This window comes from Dama dama, chromosome 12 (genome assembly GCF_033118175.1).
Source record: "Dama dama isolate Ldn47 chromosome 12, ASM3311817v1, whole genome shotgun sequence".
NCBI classification, from domain to species: domain Eukaryota; kingdom Metazoa; phylum Chordata; class Mammalia; order Artiodactyla; family Cervidae; genus Dama; species Dama dama.
In genome coordinates this window covers 57,458,028-57,472,243 of record NC_083692.1, presented here as the reverse complement: position 1 = coordinate 57,472,243, position 14,216 = coordinate 57,458,028, and the positions used below count along the sequence as shown (strand labels likewise).

Genomic DNA, 14,216 nt, shown 5'->3' with positions numbered 1-14,216 from the left:
GTCTCTGCTTTCCTCTGTGCTGGTTTAACTCTCAGACAGACTCTTCCCCTGCAGATTCAGAATAGTTTCTGCAGCTCCAGACTCACATCTCACCCACTTAGCAATCACAGAAGAAAGATCACAGCAGCACCAGCAAAAGTTCCTGGCTGTATCCCTGAAACACTTCCTAAGATTTTTATTGGCTGGATCTGGTTCATGTGCCCAGCCATCCGCGAACCTGAGCACACAGGCAGGACAGTGGGTCCCAGAAAATTGAAGCACTTGTGCTAGAGGATCAGAGATTGAAGGTTAAAGGCAAAAATAACTGGTGCCAATCACATCTTGCCAGACTCACTGATGTAACTGAGGCCTTCCCACATGCAGCCACCCGGAGTAATCTGGCTCATGGAGCTCTTTATCAGCCTCTTCGGTCTACACGCAACTGCCTGACTGGTAAGGCCCTGGGGAGTCAAGGCCACCCGGCTATTCCTACTTTGTTTTCTAAACTCTGCTCTGGTTCATCCTGTATCCTATAAATACAGCATCTTCAATCCTAGCTCCATGCCTTTGCTCATGATGTTACCCCCTCAGGAATGCCATTACTCAGCTCCTCCAGTAAACAAATCTCTTTCAGTTTCAAGCCCAGTCTGAATTTGATGCTGCCTGTGAATGACTTCAGGGAATGCTTACCTCCTTCCTCACTCAACTCCTGTTGCCCTTGTCATCATCACTGAACAGACCAGTATTTGACTGAGTTTGAGGCATTATGCTAAGGCAGATCCCACAGGCCCTGCCTTTGTGGAACTCATGCTTTAGTGGACAAAGTAGACAAGTAAACAGTAATTATCAGTCATGGTGAGAAGTTCTCGGACACAGAAAGCAGAGGGGAGGAGGGGATCACCAGCCACAGAAGGTGATGTTGGAGTTAATGGCTTATATGAGAATCTGTCTCTCTGGGTGAACTGTCATTTTCTAGGGAGCAGAGAACGCCAGCTGGGCAGGTCTCTCTCTAATCCTCCTCAGCACCTAGCTCAGCAGCTGGGGACACAGGCAGTACTCAGCCATGATGGCTGAGGGGTTGAGCACAGGGCAGATGTCTGCAGAGAAAGGGGACGAGGCAGAGACACAGCTGTAAAAGTCAGTCTTGTTGTGAGCTTCCCAGAGGCAGCTGAGAAGGAAGTGCTCCCCCTGCCCCTCCCCCCCCCGCCTCCACAAAGGTCAGTGTGACCTCTCCTCCCCAACTGGTGCCAGCTCCATGACCCCACAACTGCATCCTTTTTAGCTAGCAGCCCCTTGGCCTAAGAAGATACCACTACTTTCCAACCTGGAAGTGAGATTTGGGGGTCCCTGTGGGCCCCGGGGCCAGAGGAAGTCCTGCTGACTACATTGCCTTAATTTTAGCTCTCAGTTCTGGTCAGTTCAGTCGCTCAGTCGTGCCTGACTCTTTGCGACCCCATGGACCGCAGCACACCAGGCCTCCCTGTCCATCACCAACTCCCGGAGTTTACCCAAACTCATGTCCGTTGAGTCGGTGATGCCATCCAACCATCTCATCCTCTGTTGTCCCCTTTTCCTCCTGCCTTCAATCCCTCCCAGCATCAGGGTCTTTTTGAATGTGTCAGCTCTTCGCATCAGGTGGCTACAGCATTGGAGTTTCAGTTTCAACATCAGTCCTTCCAATGAACACTCAACACTGATCTCCTTTAGGATGGACTGGTTGGATCTCCTTGCAGTCCAAGGGACTCTCATGAGTCTTCTCCAACACCACAGTTCAAAAGCATCAATTCTTTGGTGCTCAGATTTCTAGGGAGGGTCCATTCAGCTCTCTACTGAGAACACAGTCTTTAATTGCCCTCCACCGTGTCTACTTGTGGCCCTTTTCAAAAACTGAAGTATAGTTGACTTACCATGTTATGTTAGTTTCTAGTATACAGTAAAGTGATTCAATTATATATATATATGTTCTTTTTCAGTTTCTTTTCCAATGTAAGTTATTATAAGATACTGAGTATAATTCCCTGTGATATGCAGGGTCCTTGTTTCCATGTGGCTTTTTAGATTTAAATTAACTATTATTGAGTAAAATGAAATATTCAGTTTCTCTGTACATTAACCATATTTCAAGTCCCCAGAAGCCATATGCGGCCAATGACCAGTCTATTGGACATCAGAGACACAGGACATTCCCTACATTCAGGAAGTTCTATTAGCAAATGCTACTCCAGAGCAATTGTTAGCAACCTTTCTTCCACTCCATGCAATAGACAGAATATGCCTTCTCTTTGTACCCAAATTTTGACGACAACACACACACACAAAGGGAAAAAGTAAAAATACTGTAATAAACCACATTATTCATAATAATTGGCCATAGGTCATGGTAAATCATGGTATGAAAGAGACAGGCTGTAGATAATCTATCACTCCTGGAGTCCTCTAAGCCATAAATTTACCCCTGTCTTTTTCATTCAAAGAAGTACAGTGATAATAACCATGATGACAATGATAATAATAACAGCAGCAGCAACAGTAAAGTGAACACTTAGTTAGCACTTAACTATGTGCCAAGCATGACACTAAACATCGTGTAGACATCATTGCATTTAATTCTCACAATAACTCTGTGACATGGAGATTACTGATCTCCCATAGCAGGCATCTTTCTTGCCTCATGTCATATCCGGTGACCCACTTCTGACTACAGCTGCAGCTGCAGTAGAGACTCCTCCCTCCCTGGAGTGGGGATGCGAGTGATAATCCTCAACCAGTGAGGGATGAGGTGCTCCCCTTTCAGAGGCTAATTTAGGGGCACATTTTGTAGGATTTCTCAGAGGATCTTGGGCAGGCCTGTGTCTCGATTGACCAGGCTAGTAACCAACCTAATAATACATCATATTGGTTTTTTCCTTGTTATCTGTTTCATTTTCTTACCTCCTTCATTTCTGCTTTCTGAAATCACTGTCACCACTAGTCCCAATGAGTTACCCACACTCAGGCTCTGCATTAGGGCAACTCAGACAAATTCATTCCCATTTTATAGGTAAGGAATTTGAAATTTAGACCAGTTGACATTTCCTAAAGTTCCCACTGTTATTAAGTGGGAAATTGAGGACATGAACCTAAATCTGTCTTAATTCCAGAAACTTAACTCCCAGTTACTATCTTATAATATACATCAGAATGCAAGTGCATCAGAGGGAGGTGATTAAAAAAAAAAAAAGTTCTGAATCTGCTTCTATTTATAGAATAAGCAGATTGTTTGTAAACTTCAATCTCCTGAATCACTTCTCTGGAATGAAGAAATCAGTGAATTCTTTCTTGACAATACTTTCCTTTTCTTCACTGTAGTCATTTGGTACCTAGGAAGTATTCACCTGGCTCAGAAAATATTTCCTGGTATGGAGAAGCCTTTGCAAGGAGAACCAAAAAGTCTGTAACAGGGAAGTTCTGGAGTGTTTCTTTTCCTTCAGGGCTTTCAGGAGAGGGAAAAATCCCTTCCCTTCCAGCAGCAGCTCCCCTGTGATCTCACAGCCCAGTGACCCTCCAACAATCAGAAGCAGGGTCTAAGTGGCAGTGGAGGCTTCCAGGCGTTTCAGTGGCGAAAAGCCCAGCCAAGGGCTCTTGCGGTGTAGTTTCAAGGTCTCACCCAGTCTGTCTTTAGGAAAGGATGAGATTGGTGCTCATTTCCTCCCCCCAACCCCCAGCCCGTTTCTTGTCCCTACTCCAAGAATATGCAGTATCCCACTCAGACTAGGAACACAGAATCCCAGCACAGATCAGCAGTCAATGCTGTTCTGACATATGCATGCATGGGAGGAAAATTTACTGTTCTAGAAAGAGTCGGACATAACTGAGCGACTGAACTGAACTGAACTGAATGCTTGCAAAAGCAAACTGTCACCTAAGAAAGAGGTCAGCATGAGGTACTTGTACATCCCACTGCTAAAAATCACTACATCCTCCTGCAGGTTATCTCCATTTATTTTACAACAACAGTTCTCAAAGAGTGTTCCAGGAACTCATAGGGGTTCCTGAGAGCCTTTCAGGGGGTCTGCTAGCTCAAAATTATTTTTATAATAATACTAGGGTGTGAGTTGCTCTCATTCATAATAATACTAGGATGTCATTAGTAGTTATTCTCATTCGTGAATGTAGGGTAGAGATTTGAGAGGCTCCATGATACTGATGGGGCTTCCATGATAGCTCAGTTGGTAAAGAATCTGCCTGCAATACAGGAGACCCTGGCTCGATTCCTGGGTCAGGAAGATTTGCTGGAGAAGGGATAGGCTACCCACTCCACTATTCTGGCCTGGAGAATTCCATGGACTGTGTAGTCCATGGGGTCACAAAGAGTCGGACATGACTGAGTGACTTAAAAAAAAAGGATATTGATGTCACAACAGACTGAAGGCAAACACACATGTGAGAATTTAGCGGTCTTCTATGAAGCCAATCATTAAACAGATTTTCAAAATTGTAAAACAAAATAAGAAAAACAAAGCCGTTCTTCTCATTATGTATTTGTTTTTTATGTTGGACAACATAGTTATGTATGTTAACATGTAATGGGTTTATTATTGTTATTTTCAAAGAATTAATAGATGCATAAGTTAAAATTTTTCAGTTTTAATTCCTAATATGGTAAATAGCAATAGATATAATCCACCTAAACCAAATTCTTCATAATTCAAGGAGGTTGTCAATAATTTTTAAAAGTGAAACAGAGTCCTTAAACCATAAAGTTTAATGTTGCCTTATCAACAGTTTTCTAGTCCAACTCCTTATTTGGCAGCTGGGAAATTTTAAACATCATTTAAAATCATATCACTATTTCCTAGCAGAGTTGTGAGTAGAATATAAGAGAGATGATGATTTGATTCAAAAGGGGGAGACAAACGTGTTTTAGGTTGTCCCCTTTGAATTCAATTTTACAATTAAACAGCATGTTGAGAGATAATTTTCTACCTAAAAACAGGTAGAATCATGACTGTTAGGCAGGTGTAAAAGAAACATGTGGCAAAGATTTAACTCATTGTTGATAAGGAAATGAGGCCGATGTTATAGTAGGTTAAAAGCAAAAGTCAGACAGAGACATTTACAGATCAGGAATGCTGAAGTGGATTTGCAATGGATGTAAAATTAGCCTCTTTCACAAAGAGGGAGAGAAGTGAATTGAACCTCCTCTAGACAGGCTGTAGTTGCATGTCTAAGAGCTATTTCACATTGCTATCAGTTATCTACAACTCACAGAGTCCTAACATATCTCAAAGGCAAGGAAAGGGACAAAGCCCCTGCGAACCAGAATGGGATAAACCCAGAGGAGCATGCTTTCCAATGAAGCACAAGTTTCCCCTACAGTTGAGATCCCTGTAGATGCCAGCCACTGAGCTAATCTGAGTAAGAAAAAAGAGGAACTTGGTGTGTACCTTGCTCTCCAGTCCATGGGGTTGCAAAGCCTGACTAACACAACTGCTCTCAAAAGGCTCTTTCAGTCCATCTCTATTACCATGTGTTATAGACTGGATGTTTGTGTTCCCCTCAAATTCATATGCTGAAGATCTAAGGTCCAGTGTATTTGGAGGTGAGGTCTCTGGAAGGTGATTAAGTCATGACAGTAGAACCCTCATGAACAGGGTTAGTTTATAAACAAGACCCCAGAGCTCCCTCATCCCTTTCACCAGTGTGAAGATGAAGAGAAAAGACAGCTGTCTAAGACCCAGGAAGCAGGCTCTCTCCAGACACCCAATCTGCTGGCATCTTGATCTTGGACTTTCCAACCTCCAGAATGCTGAGAAACAAATTTCTGTTGTTTATAATTCATCCAGTCTATGGTATTCAGCCCAAATGGGCTGCTCTATTCTATGGTAGGGCAGCTTGAGTAGACTAAGACATCGTATAACCCATCACTAAAATTGGATCGTACCCTAGTTCTCATACATAGATACTTAGGTATTTCTTAGGGTTCATCGCCATCTTCTGGGGGATAAAAGCTGCCATCTATTTTAGTGCCTACAGTGTTTCAGGTTCTTGACATTCTCCTTAAAGCCCCATCAGAAAGGTAATAGTATCTCTCATTTTACAGATGAAGAAAGAGAAGCTGAAGAAGTCACACACACATCTCAATCTCTAAGGGTCTGTTTAGGTTCAAACTTTGGTGTATCAGGCTCCACTTTTGCTCTCTCCCCTAGTTCAGTGGTGATCCAGCAGAGCCTCTCTGGCAAAACTTGCACTTTGCAGTCAATATTCACGCCAGAAAAGAGCAGTTAGTTTTGTTGAACCTTGAGAATTGTGTGTTTTCAATAACCTCTGAATTTCCAACATCTCTATGCTCAGTAATAGACATAGTAGGACCTCAAAGAGATGTTTGTTTCCTTCATCTTTCTTGGAGGCTGAATATTTCTAGATGGGTGCCAGGGAGAAAATTTTACAAAGATATTCTCTCAGAGAGATACAGAAATTACAGATGGAGTCCAAAGCTTGAGTCAAGAGATAGTTTAGAGCAGGAGTTGGCAAACCACAGTCCGTGGGATAAACCTGGCTGGGTTTTTTACAGCTATAAGCTAAAAATGATTTTTGCATGTTTAAATGGTTGGAAAAAAGAAAAATTATATTTGTGACCTGTAAAAATTATATGAAATTAGATTTCAAGGTCCATAAATTAGGTTTCATTAAAATACAACCATGCCCACTCATTTTATATTTTCGGTACCTGCTTTTGAGCTACAATAGCAGATCTGAGAAGTTGTGACAGAAACTATATGGCCTACGGAAGTGAAAATGCCTATTATTACCAGAAAATGTTTGCCAACTTCTGGCTTAGAGTCACTTTCAGTTTGAATGTTAGAATAACTCCCCAGGAACCCAGAGTAAGTAGTTTTGAAGGAGTTCAACACGACATGACCTAAATATGGCAAGTTTCAGAATTACTTGGGAGGAAATTCTGTTATTGCAGGGATGTTGGTAAGAAGGCAAAACCCTATTGGAGGCTTCAAATTCTCATCTAAGCACCACTTTGGGTAGGTTCTCCTGCTGGGTTTCCTGCCTTTGGCACCTCTCTCATTCCATAGCTGTTCTGGTTTATGTCCTGTGGAAGCTTCGCTTGCATTTACCATTAATTACAATAATTAAAATTAACTGGTGCCTCCTGTGTGGGAATTTTCCCGTCCCTAACAAGACGCTTCCAAAGGCTTCTTCTTTCTCAAGAGCACCCTCTGCTGGTCAGTTCTCAGAAGGCACCTCATCGTCACATCCACAAGCTGCAGGTGGGTTTTGCTGCCGGGAAGAAGCCAAAGGCCGATTTTCATCTAGAAACAAAGGCATTTGGGGGGATTGTCTCCATACCTGGCCAAGTTTTTCACAGCACACAGGCATTAACTGAAGAAACAAAACTTGGTGACAGAATAGAACTCACAGTGAATGCAAACTAACAAACCCCTAGTTAGGCTGCAGAGGCCTGGAGTACACATAGGCCTGTTGAATGCTGTCTTTCAAAAGACCTGTTACTATGGCAAAGCTGTGTTCATTACTGTTTACCACCATAAGGAAAGCTGATAGTGTCTTGATAAGGGAAGGGCAAGGTCTGTTTTATTAAGACTTTGAGGCTGGTTGAAGGCAGATCAGAGAGGCCTGATTAGGATTGAGAAAGGATTGTGGTATAACAGGTTAAGATTGTGGGCTACAACCATGTAAGGCGAGTCTAGGAATGTAAATTTACACTGTCTGCTGATGACTTGAGACTTGCCAGAAATTTCTGCAATGAAACAAAAGATTTGCAACCTGCTTTTCCAAGGTAAGAGTCTCTGGACTAGTAAAGTTGTGCTAATGAACGTAGACGGGTTGGGGGATTGCTAGTTTGGGTTTAGGCTGACTGGAAAAAAAAAAGCAGAACCTAAAAGTTGAGAATTCTGTTTTATTTGGCAGGCAAAACAGTACTTAAGCCCAGGACTCAGTCTCTCAACTCTGAAGGACTGCTCCAAAGAGGTAAGGGAGAAACCAAGAGTTTTTGCAACAAAGACCAGGTAGTTGGAACTTCAAAAGATTATTGTTAATTAAAAAAAAAAATAAACTTAGATATCTCAAGTTAATGAATTTAGCACTTTTCTTTGTATGGGAACATGTGAGAGTCTGGGCTTACTTAAATCATTTCTTTGGTAAGCACCTCAGCTATCTAGGGCCAGTATCCTGCTCTTGGGGGCGGCTTTAGTGGCCTTGATAGCTGTAACATCCTTTCTTTACTCCCATGCCAAGCAATATTTTACATTCACACGTCTTAAGATGGTGAGTGTCGTCTAAGAGGCCTAGTGTGGGTGGGAGGTGGGCATGCCTAATGCCCTTGTGACTCCAGACAAAATGTGGTGACTGCTCTGAGTTTCCACATTTCTTTGGGGGTGAAGGGAACTTTGTTACTAACTCATGCTTGGAGGTGGGCACTCTGCAAGTACAAGGGAGCTAGAGCAGGTAGAAAAAAAGCAGACCATGTCACCCCAAAATATACCTCTGACATAAAAAATTATTTTGAGCTGACGGCAATTAAGAAGCTGCAAACCCAGGAAAAGCTCTCCCTTGTTTGCCTGAAGACAGGAAATAAAATTCTCCTTTTACTGGGCACCAGAGGAATCTCTAAACAAACCTCGTTAAAGGAACCCTTATCCTTGTTGAAGAAGATAAGGGTTACCTGGGCCTCCTTGAAACATCCTTAGTCCAAACTCCCTTGTGTTGTTAATTCTTCACACATTTATTGTTTAATTGTCAGAAAAATATAGAAGTTTCCTACTCTGGTCACTTTTTTGACTGTTCATTCTCTGGTGAGGAATCCCACATACATGTAAAAAAATTTATTTTAATTTGTATGCTTCCCTCCTGTTAATCTGTCTTTCTCAGTTTAAGTTTCAGACCCAGCCAGGTACCCCAAGATGTCCCTGAGGGAGTTTCTCCTCCCCCAGCACCTGTCAGGAATAAGTTTAACGTCTATAGGCTGTGTGAGAGCCGGTTTGATAGGAGTATATGCATTGGGCCCCGAGGGGGTCAGGGTGAGAGAGAGACCACCCCATTCTCCTCTGCAGAGGCTCTGCCCTCACCAAAGAGATCCTGAAGGTGCTGAGGACAGGGCCTAGGCTTGGCTGGATGCAGGGAAAAATCAGGGAGCCTGCACAGGGTTGACATGAGACCTGGGATTCCAGGGGTGACGGGAACCCACCAGACTGAGAAGGGACAGCCTGCCAGAAGGTGTCCCAGGCCTGAAGGCCAGAAAGCTCCCAGTATGTCCAGTGTGCTTTGGGAACAGGCAGGAAAGGAAGTCTGGGGCTGGCCTAATTTGCAAAGGTGTTGAACTTGATCTTTTAGGTGATAGGAAGCCCCTGAAAAAGTTTTAGCAGCAAAGTGCTAAATGTGCTAATGATTTTACTTGCTATTTAGAATTCTACTCCAGTTTGGAAGCTGTAATGACAAAAACAGAGTGAGGGCCTTCCCTAAGAAAGTGACTGTGGATGGAGAGGAGGAAAGATTCAGGATGAAGAGGTAGAATCATTATGCCCTGGAGAGCACCCCAAATGGGGGAGGGGGGAGGTCAGGAAGAGAGAGGGTTCTCTAGCTTGGATGCTGCAGGAGACTTTGGTTCCATTAGCTGAGATGGGAAATGCAAGAGAACAAGTTCATTACAGACAGCACCCCTTTGGTATAAGCATTATTTGAACTGGTTATTTTTTAAAAACAGCAGATACCAAATAAGCTCTGAGAGTAATACAAGTTACCCTTTTATAAGGTAAACTTATATTTAAAAAGGAACTCTCCATTTGTAAGGGTGTCTCCCTGTCTGTACCAGGAAGAGAAGGGTGACCCTAAACCACTAGATACTTTATCCAAGGAGAAGGCAGCGACTTAAATCTACGTCACAAACAACCGTGCTTTTCCTGGCCATTGTCCCCATGACTGGCCTTCCCCACACCCATTTTTTGGTTTTAGTGAATATGAAGATTGTATTTCAGCCTGACTTCTAAGCCACCTCTTAGAGTGTTACTTTTTCTTTTTTTCTGGATTTCTCTCATGTCCGCATACACAAGGTACACCTGGGAATTAACTTGCTTGTATTTTTCTCACTAATTCATCTCTTCGGCAACAGGGCCGCTGCAGAGACTTTAGAAGGTTAGAAGTAAAAGGTTTTCTCCTTCTCCACAGAGGTGATCGATTCAGCTTTGCAGTTGCTGGCTGTGAAGTGCAGAGGATGGGGCTAGCCCAGAAAATGCAGAATTAGAGCTTCTCTGGGAGGTGGGAATTGAACACATGGGTTCAGGCTTCTTCACAGCTGAAGCTACAAAATAGCTGAAGTCAACAAAGGAGAAAGTGAGTACACATGGAGAACAGAGGTGAAAAAACCCTGAAGGAAACAGTGGTGACTTTGCTGTAGCATCAGTGGTCGAGCAAAACCAAATCCTTACAAGGTCCTATGCTTCTTTCTCTAGGGACCGAGGCTCTGGTCAAAGTACAAGAAAGTGTCTCCCAGCTTCTGTGGACAACTAGAGGCCTTGTGCCCTGCCTCGTGGAGAATGCTGTCGACCACGTGGAGGATCAAGCTGGGTGAAGGAGTGACAAGGACTCACCCATCTCACAGGACAGAACGAGGAAGACAGAGAAGGTAATTAGTTTGTATGGAACAGAGGTTTTGACCTATTTCTGCCTCTGAATTTAATCAACTCAGTGCCTGAAAGGTTGGGAAACAATAGAAGTGGGAAGGAAATTGTACCAAAAGAAGCTGCCTCTGGGGGATCCAGCTGTGTGCGCTGCAGGAAAGGCAGGTGTGTGCTCTCCTGGTTGTTCCAGTCTTGGTGATTGAACAAGGTTGAATGGTCCTGGAGGAGGCGCGGCTGAGCTGGGCCTCGGGAAAGGGTCTGAGTTAGGAACTTCTGTGTAGAAGCTCATGGGAGCCCAGAAAGGTCTCCAACAGCTGTTCCCAGTCTTCAGAGTGTCACCTGGAGGGCTTGTGGAAACGCAGCTTGCTGGCCTCACTCTCATAGACTCGGACTCATTACATCCAGGGTGGGGCTGGAGAATGTACATTTCTAGCAAGTCCCCCGGAGATGTTGGTGCTGCTGGTCCAGGGATCACTCTTTGAGAACCCCTGGTCTATGAGATCCCCAAAGAGTAGTGTGCATACCTGTACCCAAAATGATAGTAGATAGGTGAATACTAGAACAATTGTGTATATATTTTCATGTTTATTTTAAAAGTACCACTTGCCTAAAAAATTCATGATTTAAAAAATATTGTGTTTTAGAACAAGACTAAAGTGGATATAAGCAAAAAACAAGTCAATTTATATAAAAATACTTAACCAAAAAGTAGTATAGGTAAAATGTGAATACAGGATAAATCAGAAAGTGGTATGCAAATAAATAATGTTTAATAAATATGAACATGAAAAGGAAATAACCTTATATTTATACTTACTATGTAGTTAGGGGTCAGGGTGAATGTTCAAAAATTAACAAATAGAAAGGCATGGACATTGCACAATCAGAACAGACACAGTCAAAAGCAGTGAGTTATGCAGTAGAAGTGAAGTGAAAGTCACTCAGCTGTGTCCAACTCTTTGTGACCCCATGGACTATACAGTCCATGGAATTCTCTAGACCAGAATACTGGAGTGGGTAGCCATTTCCTTCTCCAGGGGATCTTCCCAACCCAAGGATCAAACCCAGGTCTCCCACATTGCAGGCAGATTCTTTACCAACTGAGCCACTGGGGAAGCCCAAGAATACTGGAGTGGGTAGCCTATCCCTTCTCCAGCAGATCTTCCCCACCCAGCAATCAAACCAGGGTCTCCTGCATTGTGGGTGGATTCTTTACCAGCTGAGCTACTAGGGAAGCAAAGTAGAAGGGAATGCAGCTAATTTCAGCTCAGGGCAGCTGATTGGGTCTCCTCTATAGATGAGGGAACTGAATTTTTGAGAAGTTGTTTTCCAAGATCACAGTCAATTAGTAGCAAAGCTACAACTACTGCAATGTATAGAGCATTGCAGCCATAACTGCAAAATGTGCCCAAGATCTGTGTGTGCGCTAAGTTGCTTCAATTGTATCTAGTTCTGTGACCCTATGGACCATAGCCCACCAAGCTTCTCTGTCCATGGAATTTTTCAGGCAAGAATACTGGAGTCGGTTGCCATTTCCTCCCCCAGGGAATCTTCCCAAGCCAGGAATTGAACCCACATCTCTTACATCTTCTGCATTGGCAAGTGGGTTCTTTACTGCTACCAATAGCACCACTCCACTGACATGGAAAGGTAGACACACTCCTCTATTAGCACTGTCCCTTCCACCCAACCCTTACCCTCAGAAATAGAGGAGCTTCTCCCTTCGTACCATGGCCCTCCTTCCTCTCCTATGGACCACCCAGGCCCTCCACAGGGGTCATTGGCCCACATGTACAAATGTATATACAAGCCCTGTCTATAAATCATTTTGATTGTTTGCATTTGTTCAGCAAATGTTTCTAGAGCATTGCTGGAGCCAGGACACTGTGCTCGATGCAGAATACAAAGCAATGAAACACAAACCCTGCCCTCAGGGAGCTCACAGTCATTGATGGCAGTAGATAAAAAAGGAGTTCATGGAGTCATGATGGGCTGAGGGAAGTTGCATACCACCAGATGGAGAGAGGGTGACCCAAGGCACCCCAAAGGTGGTAACCTGACCTGGGTCATGAGGGCAGGAGGATATGAGGCTATTCCAGGCCAAGAGGGAAGCAAATACAAAGAGACGGAGAAGTCATGGTGCACTGCGGGACCAAAACTGATTCAGTCTGATTTAAGCACTGAGTGTGGGAGGGTGTGATAAGAAAGGAGCATAGCATGTGCCAGGCACTGGTGTAAGCACTTTGCACACACACACACACACACACACACAGAATTTTTGTAAATCAATCCATATATACATATCCATGTACAAATGAATTAATATATATCATCAACATACACATATAGCATGCACGTATATGCAATATATGTACAACATATGTTGATACATATAAATTCATATACACATATGTAGACATGTATCCGATATGTAATGTTGATGAATGAGTAAAGTTAATTTTACTTTAATTTCTATTACTCATTTATTTGATTTTTGGTTGTGCTGGGTTTTCGTTGCTCCTCACAGGCTTTCTCTAGTTGAGGGGAATGGGGGCTACTCTTTAGTTGCAGTGTGCAGACTTACTGCAGTGGCTTTTCTTGTTGCAGAGCATGGGTTCCAGGCACATGGGCTTCAGTAGTTGCAGCATGTGGGTTCAGTAGTTGTGGATCTCGGGCTCTATAGTATGCAGTCTTCAGTACTTGTGGAACGCTGGCCTAGTTACTCCTTGGCATGTGGAATCTTCCCAGACCAGTGACTTAACCTATGTCCCCTGCTTTGGCAGGCGAATTCTTATCTACCATACCACCAGGGAAGTCCAGTAAAATTAACTTTAATATTCACAAGCCTACCAGGTAAGTACTGTTATTATTCCCATTTAATAGATGAGAAAAGTGAGGCACCAAAAGCTTTACCAGTCTTCCCAAGGAAAATTATTAGTAAGTAAAAAAATTACTGGTAGTAAAACTATTTTCCAAGGAAAATGACTAGTAAGTGGCACAGCTGTGATATGAACTCAGAGGCCATCTGATGCTAAAACTTGAACTTTTGTTATACTGGACTGATAGAATGAGGGTGGGAAAAAATGTAGACAGGCTTCAGATTGTGGGGCTCCAGGTCCCATGTGGAACAGACAGGCCTTTATCTTGAAGCCTGCCAACTTAAAGGATTTTAAGTAAAGGAGCAACAGGATTCATATATTCAGTCAGTCAACACGTATGTTATTAAGTGCCTATATTATGCCAGGTGCCATATACCAGACCCTGGGGACAGAGCAGTAACAAGGTAGAAAGGATCCCTGCAATCAGGCAGGGGTTTCTGCTGGCAGTAGTTACAGTCATTAAAAGAAAAAGTCCACAATTAATTAAATCCTGACCATGGTGTGGATAAAGGATTTGCCTGCTGATGTAGGAACCATGGGTTCGATCCCTGGGTTGGGAAGATCCCATGGAGGAGGAAATGGCAACCCACTCCAGTAGTCTTGCCTGGAAAACCCCATGAACAGAGAAGCCTGACAGGCTACAGTCCATAGGGTCACAGAGAGATGGACATGACCGAGTATGAACATAGACAAGATGGTAATAAACTGAAGAGCAGATCAAGGTTGGATGAAG

The 14,216-nt window shown here is 43.4% G+C and overlaps 1 long non-coding RNA gene across 1 annotated transcript; it reads left to right on the top strand.

The window, feature by feature from the left end:
• Nucleotides 1-7,640: 7,640 nt before the first annotated feature.
• On the top strand, nt 7,641-10,603 carry LOC133067240 (uncharacterized). Its single transcript, XR_009695229.1, has 3 exons — nt 7,641-7,768; nt 7,900-7,959; nt 10,437-10,603. It is a non-coding gene; the product is annotated as an uncharacterized LOC133067240 (long non-coding RNA).
• The last annotated feature ends 3,613 nt before the right edge of the window (nt 10,604-14,216 follow it).